This window comes from Entelurus aequoreus, linkage group LG23 (genome assembly GCF_033978785.1).
Source record: "Entelurus aequoreus isolate RoL-2023_Sb linkage group LG23, RoL_Eaeq_v1.1, whole genome shotgun sequence".
NCBI classification, from domain to species: domain Eukaryota; kingdom Metazoa; phylum Chordata; class Actinopteri; order Syngnathiformes; family Syngnathidae; genus Entelurus; species Entelurus aequoreus.
The window spans coordinates 12,298,395-12,312,397 of NC_084753.1; the positions used below are offsets into that span (position 1 = coordinate 12,298,395).

The 14,003-nt window shown below is 40.3% G+C and overlaps 1 long non-coding RNA gene across 4 annotated transcripts in view; it reads left to right on the forward strand.

Moving 5' to 3' along the window:
* The first annotated feature begins 213 nt into the window (after window positions 1-213).
* LOC133640741 (uncharacterized) overlaps window positions 214-14,003 on the forward strand; it is a 121,619-nt gene continuing 107,829 nt past the window's right edge. For all 4 annotated transcript variants that reach the window (XR_009824204.1, XR_009824206.1, XR_009824205.1 and 1 more), the window contains exon 1: window positions 214-345. This is a non-coding gene — a long non-coding RNA (uncharacterized LOC133640741). The remainder of the gene's footprint in view (window positions 346-14,003) is intronic.

The window sequence follows — 14,003 nt, forward strand, 5'->3', positions numbered from 1 at the left end:
TATTGGTTTGGTTGACCACCACTACGTTCACCGGAAATCCACAGGTAAGAAAAAGCCACGTAACTGACTACAAATACTTTTTTAGCCACTCTATATCACTGTTTGGTCTGAGCTGTATTTATTTTTTAAATTATTTTTAGTTGTTTCAATTTCTGCGCGCATATTTCCATTTTCCCTTTTCTGTCTGCTTCCTGTTCTGCCACCGGGTGCTTGCTCCCACACCTGTCCCTGATTGTCAATCAGGACACACCTGTCCTTGTTTGGAAATCAGTGTGTTTCCTCTGGACATAGCTGGATAGTCGGTGATTGGAACCTCTGCAGGTTGGCATCCTAAATCTGGCCACGGTACGTCTTGAAACATTTTTTTCAATAGTCAGTTTCTCTACAAGTTACTTTCTTCATCTGAGACCATGTGACTAATGTCAGCCAATGACCATGTTTATTACATTACTTCATGAAAAGTATAATGTCTGCAAACAACCTTTTCCGCCCATGGTGCAAATATAAAAAATGAAGAAAAAAAACACATCATGTTTACATACATGTGTCACACAATCCAATTAAAATTTACACACAGCCAAATCCATTACAAAGCATGATGGGTGATATGCAAAACTCTCTCTCTCCACACATCCCCATCTTATGTGCATTATATCTAGAGATGTCCGATAATGGCTTTTTTGCCGATATCCGATATTCCGATATTGTCCAACTCTTAATTACCGATTCCGATATCAACCGATACGATATATACAGTCGTGGTATCAACCCATTATTATGCCTAATTTTGTTGTGATGCCCCGCTGGATGCATTAAACAATGTAACAAGGTTTTCCAAAATAAATCAACTCAAGTTATGGAAAAAAATGCCAACATGGCACTGCCATATTTATTATTGAAGTCACAAAGTGCTTTTTTTTTTTTTAACATGCCTCAAAACAGCAGCTTGGAATTTGGGACATGCTCTCCCTGAGAGAGCATGAGGAGGTTGAGGTGGGCGGGGTTGAGGTGGGGGGCTAGGGGGTTAGGGGGTGTATATTGTAGCGTTCAATCAATCAATCAATCAATGTTTATTTATATAGCCCTAAATCACAAGTGTCTCAAAGGGCTGTACAAGCCACAACGACATCCTCGGTACAGAGCCCACAGTGGGACGTCAATGTGAATGACTATGAGAAACCTTGGAGAGGACCGCATATGTGGGTAACCCCCCCCCCCCCCCCCCCCCCCCTCTAGGGGAGACCGAAAGCAATGGATGTCGAGTGGGTCTGACATAATATTGTGAAAGTCCAACACGCATGTAGAGTTGGGTGTCATCAGCATAACAGTGAAAGCTAACACCGTATTTGCGTATGATGTCACCTAGCAGCATGTAAATACTAAAGAGTGCAGGGCCAAGAACCGAACCCTGGGGAACTCCGCACGTTACCTTAACATAGTCCGAGGTCACATTGTTATGGGAGACACACTGCATCCTGTCAGTAAGATAAGAGTTAAACCAAGACAAGGCTAAGTCTGTCATCCCAATACGCGTTTTAATACGCTCTAATAAAATATTATGATCAACAGTATCGAAAGCGGCGCTAAGATCAAGAAGCAGCAACATAGATGACGCATCAGAATCCATCGTTAGCAATAGATCATTAGTCATTTTTGCGAGGGCTGTCTCCGTAGAGTGATTTGCCCTGAAACCGGATTGAAAAGGTTCACAGAGATTGTTAGACGCTAAGTGTTCATTTAGCTGCTGTGCGACAATTTTTTCGAGGATTTTCGAGATAAACGGAAGGTGGGACACCGGCCGGTAGTTTACCATGAGGTCAGGATCGAGGTTAGGTCTTTTGAGTAGAGGATGAATAACCGCTTTTTTGAATGCTAGGGGAACAGTGCCAGAGGAAAGTGATACGTTTATAATATTTAAAGGCCTACTGAAACCCACTACTACCAACCACGCAGTCTGATAGTTTATATATCAATGATGAAATCTTAACATTGCAACACATGCCAATACGGCCGGGTTAACTTATAAAGTGCAATTTTAAAATTCCCGCCACACTTCCGGTTGAAAAACTCCTTTGGATATGATTTATGCGCGTGACGTCACAAAAGCAACGGAAGTGGTTGGACCCCATCGGACCCGATAGAAAAGCCTCTTGTTTTCTTCGACAAAATTCCACAGTATTCTGGACATCTGTGTTGGTGAATCTTTTGCAATTTGTTTAATGAACAATGGAGGCTGCAAAGAAGAACGTTGTAGGTGGGATCGATCGGTGTCTTAGCGGCTAAGTACAATACTGTAATATCTGTGATATTTGCATTAGTGTACTGTGTCTTTAAGGGTTTGGGGAACGCGCATGCGCGAGTGAGTTGGCGGAGAACTTGAGTGTGTGTGAGCGTGAGTTTTGGCTAACAGCAGTTTGTGTATGTGTGTGCGTTACTTTTTGAACTACAACCAGTTACCGCTTTTTAATAAAGCGATTGAGCAGCGCTTCCTCGTCTGTGTGACTCCTTCTCCACTGCGGGGCATTACAATACTTACAGCAACACAACAAGGACTACTTACTACACCTAGCCGATGCTTGCCGCCAAACCCACGGATGAAGTCCTTCGTCGTGCCGTTGATCGCTGGAATGCAGGTGAGCACGGCTGTTGATGGGTTTCTATCTTCATTTGAGAACGATGCTACGCGCTAGCTCAGTAGCTAAGTGTGTCACCGATGTATTGTCTTGGAGATAAAAGTCACTTTAAATGTCCATTTCGCGTGCTCGACTCTCATTTTCAAGAGGATATAGTATCCGAGGTGGTTTAAAATACAAATCCGTGATTCACAATAGAAAAAGGAGAGAGTACATAGTTCTGTGAGGTCTGGTTGCTAAGTTGCTAAGTTAGCTTCAATGGCGTCGTTAGCACAGCATTGTTAACCTTCGCCAGCCTGGAAAGCATTAACCATGTATTTACATGTCCACGGTTTAATAGTATTGTTGATTTTCTATCTATCCTTCCAGTCAGGGGTTTATTTATTTTGTTTCTATCTTCATTTGAGAACGATGCTATTGCGCTAGCTCAGTAGCTAAGTGTGTCACCGATGTATTGTCTTGGAGATAAGTCACTTTAAATGTCCATTTCGCGTGCTCGACTCTCATTTTCAAGAGGATACAGTATCCGAGGTGGTTTAAAATACAAATCCGTGATTCACAATAGAAAAAGGAGAGAGTACATAGTTCTGTGAGGTCTGGTTGCTAAGTTGCTAAATTAGCTTCAATGGCGTCGTTAGCACAGCATTGTTAACCTTCGCCAGCCTGGAAAGCATTAACCATATATTTACATGTCCACGGTTTAATAGTATTGTTGATTTTCTATCTATCCTTCCAGTCAGGGGTTTATTTTTTTTGTTTCTATATGCAGTTAAAGCACAATGCTATCACGTTAGCTCGTAGCTAAAGCATTTCGCCGATGTATTGTCGTGGAGATAAAAGGCACTGAATGTCCATTTCGCGTTCTCGACTCTCATTTTCAAGAGGATATAGTATCCGAGGTGGTTTAAAATACAAATCCGTGATCCACAATAGAAAAAGGAGAGTGTGGAATCCAATGAGCCAGCTTGTACCTAAGTTACGGTCAGAGCGAAAAAAGATACGTCCATCACTGCCTCTCAAGTCCTTCACTGTAACGTTCCTCATCTACGAATCTTTCATCCTCGCTCAAATTAATGGGGTAATTGTCACTTTCTCGGTCCGAATCTCTCTCGCTGCATTGTAAACAATGGGGAATTGTGAGGAATACTAGCTCCTGTGACGTCACGCTACTTCCGGTACAGGCAAGGCTTTTTTTTTATCAGCGAGCAAAAGTTGCAAACTTTATCGTCGATTTTCTCTACTAAATCCTTTCAGCAAAAATATGGCAATATCGCGAAATGATCAAGTATGACACATAGAATGGATCTGCTATTCCCGTTTAAATAAAAAAAAATCATTTCAGTAGGCCTTTAACACTGATGGACCTAATAATACAAAAAGCTCCTTGATAAGTTTCCCAGGAATTGGGTCAAGTAAACATGTTGTTTGTTTCGTCCCATTTACACATTTTAACAATTCCTCCAATGTTATTTCATCAAAGAGAGAGAAACTATTTTGGAGGGCAATGTCCGTCGTATATACAGTCGTATCTGTGTTAATAGAACCCAGTTGTAGCTGAGATGCTTTGTCTTTAATCTCCTTTCTAATGACTTCAATTTTCTTATTAAAGAAATTCATCAAGTCATCTGCTGAGTGGGTGGAGCTACTGGGAGGAGTCCCTTGTTGGGTTAGCGATGCTACTGTACTAAACAAAAATTTAGGATCATTTTTGTTGAGGTGGATGAGATTTGAGTAATATTTAGCTTTAGCTGAGGTAAGCATGCGTTTATAAGTTATTAAACTATCACACCATGCTTAATGGAAAACCTCAAGTTTAGTCGCACGCCATTTGCGTTCCAGCTTTCTACATGATAATTTCTGGCCTTTAGTTTCTTCTGTAAACCATGGGGTACGCCTTTTAGGGGCCCTTTTTAGCTTTAGCGGTGCTACACTATCAATGGTGTCGCGCAGGGCGTCATTAAAGTTGTTAGTGAGGTTATCAATAGAGCCCACATAATTTGGGAATGGTGCCATTACCGAAGGCAGTAAGTCAGTAAGAGTCGTCGTTGTGGCAGCATTAATGTTGCGGCTGTATAGTAGTTATTATTATTATTATTAGTTTGTTGACAATGAGTCAGAACTTCGAATTTTATAAGGTAATGATCGGACATTACTTTAGTGTACGGGAGTATCGTAACTTTGGGGGTGGTGACACCCCTGACAAGCACTAGATCTATCGTATTACCGTTGCAATGTGCAGGTTCATTTATTATTTGTGTAAGACCACAGCTATCAATTATAGTCTGGAGCGCCACGCATGGAGGGTCCGATGGGGTATTCATATGGATGTTAAATCCTCCCATTATGATTATATTGTCGGCGTGCGTCACTAGATCAGCAACGAACTCTGAAAATTCATTGATAAAGTCCGAATAGGGCCCTGGGGGGCGGTAGATGACAGCCAGGTGCAGAGGCAGCGGTGTGACAAACCTCAAAGTAAGCACCTCAAACGAGTTATATTTATTATTTAGGTCCGAGGTAAGGCTAAAGTTTTTGTTGTATATTAGTGCAACAGCCCCACCCCTTTTAATGGGACGGGCAATATGCGTTCCCGTATAGCCAGGAGGAGACGCCTCACCAAGCGCAAAAAATTCGTCTGGTTTGAGCCAGGTCTCGGCTAGACCAACGACATCAAGATTGTTGTCTCTAGTGACTTCATTAACTAATAACGTTTTGGAAGACAATGATCTTATGTTTAAAAAGCCCATATTATAGGTAGTGGGCTGTTTTGATGAGTTTTTGTTGAAAGTATCCGTAGTAGCAATATTAATAATGTTACGTTTATTATGCGTAGTGCACTTTAAATAATTTCGACCATATCTAGGAATTGATATGACAGGAATTTTTAGATTGTTTGCCACCTCAGTAAAATGCATGTCCACCTCTGACGCAGAAAAAACATTATGTGAGTTGTATATTATTCTAAGAGAATTGCTATGTTTGCAGGGATTATCCAGCCTGGCACTAGCTAGTTCTATCTTAACAGACTCCTTATTAGCGCTTCATTGAGGATTAGCCTTTAGCGTTAGCCCCGCTAACAACAACGCCTTTAGCTTTGTTGTTAGCCCCGCCCGACATCCCCGCTTCTGCTTCCGAGCACACCGCTTACGTCTCTTTCGTTGACGGTTTCCGCTGGTAGTCGACGCCGCTGCTTCAAAGGCCACTGCTGGATGTAGCTCGCGAAGAATTCCCAAGCTAGCGAGTAGCCCAAAATGGCCCGATCTCTCCACATCCAGAATCGTAAGTCGGTCGTAAGTGATCACGGAGTGAACACGCTGTGAGCCAGCCATGAAATTGACTGAATTGACGGGTATTTTTGCCAAATCGGTCTACACTTCCCAGAGCGCTTGCAAGAAGCTGCCGCCGTGAAGCGCCGCCATCTTGCCTTTTTTTCTGGAAGAGTTAGAGCTGCAAGGGGTTCTGGGTATTTGTTCTGTTGTGTTTATGTTGTGTTACGGTGCGGATGTTCTCCCGAAATGTGTTTGTCATTCTTGTTTGGTGTGGGTTCACAGTGTGGCGCATATTTGTAACAGTGTTAAAGTTTTTTATACGGCAACCCTCAGTGTGAACTGTATGGCTGTTGACCAAGTATGCATTGCATTCTGTGTGTGTGAAAAGCCGTAGATATTATGTGATTGGGCCGGCACGCTAAGGCAGGGCCTTTAAGGTTTATTGGCGCTCTGTACTTCTCCCTACATCCGTGTACACAGCGGCGTTTTTAAAAGTCATACATTTTACCGTTTGAAACCGATACCCATAATTTGGAAACCGATACAGATAATTTCCGATATTACATTTTAAAGCATTTATCGGCCGATAATATCAGCAGTCCGATATATCGGACATCCCTAATTACGTCTGTGTTTGATGTTTCTGATTGTTTACAAAACATTAAGGAGGTCGTCAGGAAAGTAAACAAGGTAAGAGTCGAACTTTCACATACTTTTAATATTTAATGTTTTATCATTTCTACTTCATATTGCAGCGTCGTCATGGGGGTGGTTGTCAATAACTGGTAAAAGTTATGAGTTGTTGTTCAGTCTGTTGGCTATATCTCGCTTCGATTAATGCTTTTAGCCAACTGTAGTGTCTCTGTTCATATCCTGATAATGTTGTAAATCCTTTTACTTATGTACCACTTATGTATCACTACACCCTGGACAATGGGCATATGCAGCCCCCCCTCCCCAACCCTCACCCCACACCTTAACCACAGCTTGATTCCCCTTCGGGGTGATGGACGGCTAAGTAGCGCTTTTTAGCTGCAGCCGGCCGCCGTGGCTCCCACTCCCTCCCCTATGTTGCGAGTTTTGTGATTATATGTAACATGTAGAGATGTCCGATAATATCGGACTGCCGATATTATCGGCCGATAAATGCTTTAAAATGTAATACGGAAATTATCGGTATCGGTTTCAAAAAGTAAAATTTATGACTTTTTAAAACGCCGCTGTACGGAGTGGTACACGGACGTAGGGAGAAGTACAGAGCGCCAATAAACCTTATCTTATCTACGGCTCTTCACACACACAAGAGAATGCCATGCATACTTGGTCAACAGCCATACAGGTCACACTGAGGGTGACAGTATAAACAACTTTAATACTGTTACAAATATGCACCACACTGTGAACCCACACCAAACAAGAATGACAAACACATTTCGGGAGAACATCCGCACCGTAACACAACATAAACACGACAGAACAAATACCCAGAACCCCTTGCAGCACTAACTCTTCCGGGACGCTACAATATACACCCCCCCGCTACTCCCTAACCCCCCTCCCCAACTAAACCCCTCCCCCCCAACCCCGCCCACCTCAACCTCCTCATGCTCTCTCAGGGAGAGCATGTCCCAAATTCCAAGCTGCTGTTTTGAGGCATGTTAAAAAAAATAATGCACTTTGTGACTTCAATAATAAATATGGCAGTGCCATGTTGGCATTTTTTTCCATAACTTGAGTTGATTTATTTTGGAAAACCTTGTTACATTGTTTAATACATCCAGCGGGGCATCACAACAAAATTAGGCATAATAATGTGTTAATTCCACGACTGTATATATCGGCATCGGTTGATATCGGAATCGGTAATTAAGAGTTGGACAATATCGGATATCGACAAAAAAGCCATTATCGGACATCTCTAGTAACATGTTTATGTTTGCTATGGCTATGAGTTTTTTTCCCTTGGCCTCAGTCTGGACCCCCTCCCGGGAGTCCAGCCTTTGACTGAATATTGGTTTCCTCTTCCCCCCTTCTCCAATATCACCTGTTTCCCACCTTTTTTAAGGGGCAGCGTAAGTGGCTGACCCGTTGGCGGTCCTGTTCTTGTCTCCCTGTAATGTACAGTATGTCTGCTCTGAGTGGGACTGTACCGAAAACGTAATTTCAGCTCTTATATGTCTTGTAGAGTCTTATATGTCTTATATGTCTTGTTAAAGAATGGACAATAATAAAAGCACCTTGCACAAATGGTCGTAGTTACGTTATGATCCTCGCTCTGCTACTTAGCGGGAAAATGTGTTGTTGTGCGCGTGTAAGCACGCAAGCAGCGTTCGCATGGCTACAATTTGGTATCAAATTAATATGCAGACTTAGATCACTGGGATCGTCCATCACGTGTAAAAAAAAACAGCTGTGTAAATGTTATCAGCGCACACACGCTCACATTTCAGAACGCTGACTTGGAATAAATACTACAAATGAAACAGGTTTTATATCAAAATTCCAACTATATTCAACTGTATCCAACTGTATCTTTCTTTGTACAGTTCTGATGGTTCAGTAGTGTAGTGATTGGGCTATTTGATTTATTTAGATAAAGATAGACTTTTACATAACCACTACACACTGCACAATTTATAGACAGCCTGGCCCCCTACCAATGTTTTTAAGACCCAATGTGGCCCGCGAGTCAAAAAGTTTGGACACACCTCATCAAGTGTTTTGTTTTCCTGAATTACCGCATTACTGTTGTTGCTTTTGCCATCTCGCCTGCACTTCGCCTTCCGTCCCTGCATCTTGGGGTCGCGTGACAGAGCCAAGTCTCTCCATTTTCTATTTACTGTTGTTTACAATCGGCTGCTTAATGATGCAAGGTACGAGTATGTTTCATTAGCCACTGTCCTTCATAAAATAAATGCAACCAGGACTGTAGTTAACTTCAAAGCCATGGAAGTGTTCCATCCCCACCAAGTATTTTAATGAACTGTGTCAAGGTCCACATCTTCACTTCGCTGTGCTGCCTTGAAAGAAAAAATAAAAAAATAAATGTTTTGCGCAAATAACAATTACTCGTCCCCGCCGGCGTCCCCTTTTGTTTGATGCAACGGTCACCTCTTTTAAGAAGTGCACAAAGCTTATCGGGATTTTGATTTTCATAGAGGAGCGAGGCGCATAATTGCATAGATGTTGTCTTCTCGATTGCTGGAGAAAAATAAATAATGAAGAAAAAAGGCTGCAAGAAGAAAATGAAAAGAGCATTAAGGAAATAAAAACACTTGACAGTTTAATTGTGTCTGAGAAGTCCCTGACCACTTCATTGGCACCTCTGCCAGCCTCTTTCATAAGAATTCAACACTTTTTCATAGGCTAACTAACGTAACATAAATAGCAACACATGGTACTTGTGTTGTAGTCTGTAAATTGTGTTCTACTTATCTGCAAATGGGTGCTGCCAATTTTTTTTGCATTTTATTTGGAAGAGGCATTGTTATCGCAGTGTTTTCCAACCGTTTTTGAGCCAAGGCACAATTTTTGCATTGAAAAAATCCAGAAGCACACCACCAGCAGAAATCATTAAAAAACCAAACTCAGTTGACAGTAAAAAGTCTTTGTCGCAATTGTTGGATATGACTTTAAACCATAACCAAGCATGCATAACTATAGCTCTTGTCTCAAAGTAGGTGTACTGTCACCGCCTGTCACATCACACCCTGACCTATTTTGAGTTTTTTGCTGTTTTCCTGTGTGTAGAGTTTTAATTATTGTCTTGATCTCCTATTTTGGTGGCTCTTTCTCCTTTTTTGGTATTTTCCTGCAGCAGTTTCATGTCTTCCTTTGAGCGATATTTCCCGCATCTACTTTGTAATAGCAATCAATAATATTTCAGTTGTTTTTATCCTTCTTTATGGGGACATTGTTGATTGTCATGTCATGTTCGGATGTACTTTGTGGACGCCGTCTTTGCTCCACACTGTAAGTCTTTGCTGTTGTCCAGCATTCCGTTTGTGTTTACTTTGTAGCCAGTTCAGTTTTAGTTTCGTTCTGCATAGCCATCCCTAAGCTTCAATGCCTTTTCTTAGTGGCACTCAGCTTTTGTTTATTTATGGTTTAAGCCGGGGGTCATCAACCCGCGGCTCTAGAGCCACATGCGGCTGTTGAGCGGCGCCCTGGTGGCTCCATGGAGCTTTTTCAAAAATGTATGGAAATAGAAAAAAAAATAAATGGGGTGAAAAATCTATTTTGTGTAGTAATATGGTTTTTGTAGGAGGACAAACACGACACAAACCTTCCTAATTGTTAGAAAGTCCACTGTTGATTATGTTTGTGTTTATGCTTCACTGATGAGAGTATTAGGCGAGTGCCGCTTCGTCCTACTAATTTCAGCGGCCCTTGAACTCACCGTTGTGTGGACCGTGACACAACAGTTTGTTTTACATGTACAACTTTCTCCGACGCTGCCACAGAAAGACGTGTTTTATGCCCCTCCTCCTTTGTCTCATTTTGTCCACCAAACGTTTTATACTGTGCGTGAATTAACAAAGGTGAGTTTAGCTAAGTCTTTTAATATTTTGCGGTTCCATAAAGATGACTTTTTTTGTATTTTTGGTCCAACATGGCTCTTTCAACATTTCGGGTTGCCGACCCCTGGTTTAAGCATTAGATACCTTTTGACCTGCACGCTGCCTCCCGCTGTTTCCGACATTTACAAAGCAATTAGCTACCGGCTGCCACCTACTGATATGGAAGAGTATTACAAGGTTACTCTGCCGAGCTCTAGACAGCACCGACACTCAACAACAACACATAATTTGCAGACTATAATTACTGGTTTTAAAAAAAATTTTTTAACCCAAATATGTAAAATTACATAATCTCCCACGGTACACCAGACTGTATCTCATGGTACACTAGTGTACCGCGGCACAGTGGTTGAAAAACACTGTGTTATCGAACCTTTTGGCATAAACACTTTATGGTTGTTTAGGGTCATGTGATCACCGGTCACGTTCATAGTTGATCATCAACGTGGTCGTGGTGCTCCGCAGGTTGTTGCATGTTCTATTTGGATGTACTGAATAACCTCATAGAAACAATTATTCTATTATATTATCTGCTCAATTTTCTACTCAGCAGTGAGTCAACATGTCCTTTGTAATAGTCCGAGTTTGGTTTAACAGTATCACAGCCGTGTCCATTCAAAAGCCCATAGGGCTAATTGCTAATGTAGCACTTCTTCGAAAGCCGTCATCGTGATTTATTTTGTGTTTCTAAAAACGACCGCACTTTTTAAGTTTATACTGTAGCCAAACATTTTCCGTAAACATGTAGGACGTGATCTACGAAGATGGAAATACCATGCGCTAAACAGCGTGTGCAAACTATAAAATTGCATGTAATAATAGTGGGTTTGTTGCGTGTGATATACTTAGACTGTGCAATTGGTAACTGGTACAGACCGTCTTATTTATTTAGGGTACCTACTATGCAAAACCAACTTTTCTTACCTATTGGTACCGGTTTTTGTGTCTTTGGGACTTATATATGTCCGAAAATTTTAAATCAAACCAGATATATATTTAAAAAATATTGCATTAATCAGCCATTAAGAAATTGCCCAATTTGTGACGTCACAAATTGGGAAAACCATCAGCAGTTTATCCATATCTATCTATCCATCTTCTTTCCGCTTATCCGAAGTCGGCTCGCGAGGGTAGCAGCCGAAGCAGGAAATCCCAGACTTCCCTCTCCCCAGCTACTTTGTCCAGGTCTTCCAGGAGACATAAGTTGTGTCTCAATTTGCCAGTTGCATCCTTTGCAGTGCGCATTTGTGGGGTCATCGAAGTGTGCTTCGGATTTTTTTCAACGTTGGAAGTAAAGCCTGACATCTTCTGATGTACTCTTTTAGACCGCAAGAAGTTGACTTATTTATGTTTTATTAATGTGTGGCCGGAATACAATAACTATTATGTACTGATATTAGTTATTGCTGTTTTGTGTGTACATATGCATGTTATTTGAAAATGTTTACTTCTACAGTTTGGATGATCATTTAAGAAAAACAAAGTATATATATATATATATATATATATATATATATATATATATATATGTATATATATATATATATATATATATATATATATATATATATATATATATATATATATATATATATATATATATATATATATTTTTTTTTTTTTTTATTTTATTTTTTATTTTTTTATTATTTATTTTTTTATTTGTATTATTTTTTTATTTTATTATTATTTTTTATTATTATTATTTTTTTTAATCTGTGCTGTCCAAGCGTTCAGACAAATCATATTGTTTATGTAATGATCTACATCTGCTGTAGAGAAGAGAAGTGTTGGATACTTCTGATCTCTCTGTGTCTCACATGCACAAACACCAACTACCAAGGTTGTAAAAAAAATTAAAAAAAATAGATTAATCTAGATTCTTGTTTGTAGCTATTTTTAATCGATTAAAAAAATAAAAAATCGATGTTTTTATTTTTATTTTTTTCTCGAGCAAATCATATTGTTGATGTAGATGATCTATGTCTGCTGTACAGATTTACTTTAGAAAAGAGAAGTGTTGGATACTTCTCTTGTTGCCTTATTTGTATTTGACTTTATTAAATGTTTGGGTAGAATTTTGTCAAACAAAATAAGCTTTTATTTTGAGTAATATATAATTTCATCAGAGCTGTTTGTCTATTTTATGGAGGGATGTAGTTAATCACAGAACTGGCAAACCGATGTTATGAAAAAAGTATTGATTTTCAATCGAGAATCGAATCGAATCGTGTGGTGCCCAAAGATTCACAGCCCTACCGATAATGAATAATACAACTTTACTAACACAAAAACTATGATTTGGAATGTATTGTAAGCGGTATGCTAGCGGGTAGGCGCACCTCCACCCACAGATACAAATACTCAGGTTTGCTCATGACTTTTGTGTGTTTGTGTGTGTGTGTGTGTGTGTGTGTGTGTGTGTGTGTGTGTGTGTGTGTGTGTGTGTGTGTGTGTGTGTGTGTGTGCGTGCGTGCGTGCGTGCGTGCGTGTGTGTGTGTGTGTGTGCGTGCGTGCGTGTGTGTGTGCGTGTTCTTGTATTTATCCTTCTTGAGACATCAACAAGGAAAAGTACCTTTCATATGAGGACCCGCGAACAAGTTAAGACATAAATCATGGTCCCAATACGGAAAACCATTGCATGTAATAGAGAATGTCTCATTTGCACCCCTGGTGGTGAAATCTATCAAAACTAGGGTGGTCCCAAAAAGGAGGGATTTTTCAAATCGACTGTCTGTTTTAAAAGGGCTCCCTCTCTGGTCAACATATGAAATAACAAGTGTGTGTAAAAATGTGAAGTGATCCCCCTCTGGCTAACATATGAAATAACAAGTGTGCCCCATTTGGCCAAAGTTATTTAAAAAAAAAAACATATATATGTATATAGAGACATACTGTAATAACTTGAAGTAAATAATGAAGATTAAAAAACAATTAGAAACAAACAAAACATTTACTAAAAGCTTACGTTTTTTATATTTACACAGTATGTATATATTATTAATGTTGTAAATACAAATCTGTATATATCTAGAAAGGGTGGTGTGTGTGTGTGTGTGTGTGTGTGTGTGTGTGTGTGTGTGTGTGTGTGTGTGTGTGTGTGTGTGTGTGTGTGTGTGTGTGTGTGTGTGTGTGCGTGCGTGCGTGCGTGCGTGCGTGCGCGTGTTCTTGTATTTATCCTTCTTGAGACATCAACAAGGAAAAGTACCTTTCATATGAGGACCCGTGAACAAGTTAAGACATAAATCATGGTCCCAATACGGAAAACCATTGCATGTAATAGAGAATGTCTCATTTGCACCCCTGGTGGTGAAATCCATCAAAACTAGGGTGGTCCCAAAAGGGAGGGGTTTTTTCAAATCGACTGTCTGTTTTAAAAGGGCTCCCTCTCTGGTCAACATATGAAATAACAAGTGTGTGTAAAAATGTGAAGTGATCCCCCTCTGGCTAACATATGAAATAACAAGTGTGCCCCATTTGGCCAAAGTTATTTAAAAAAAAATACATATATATGTATATAG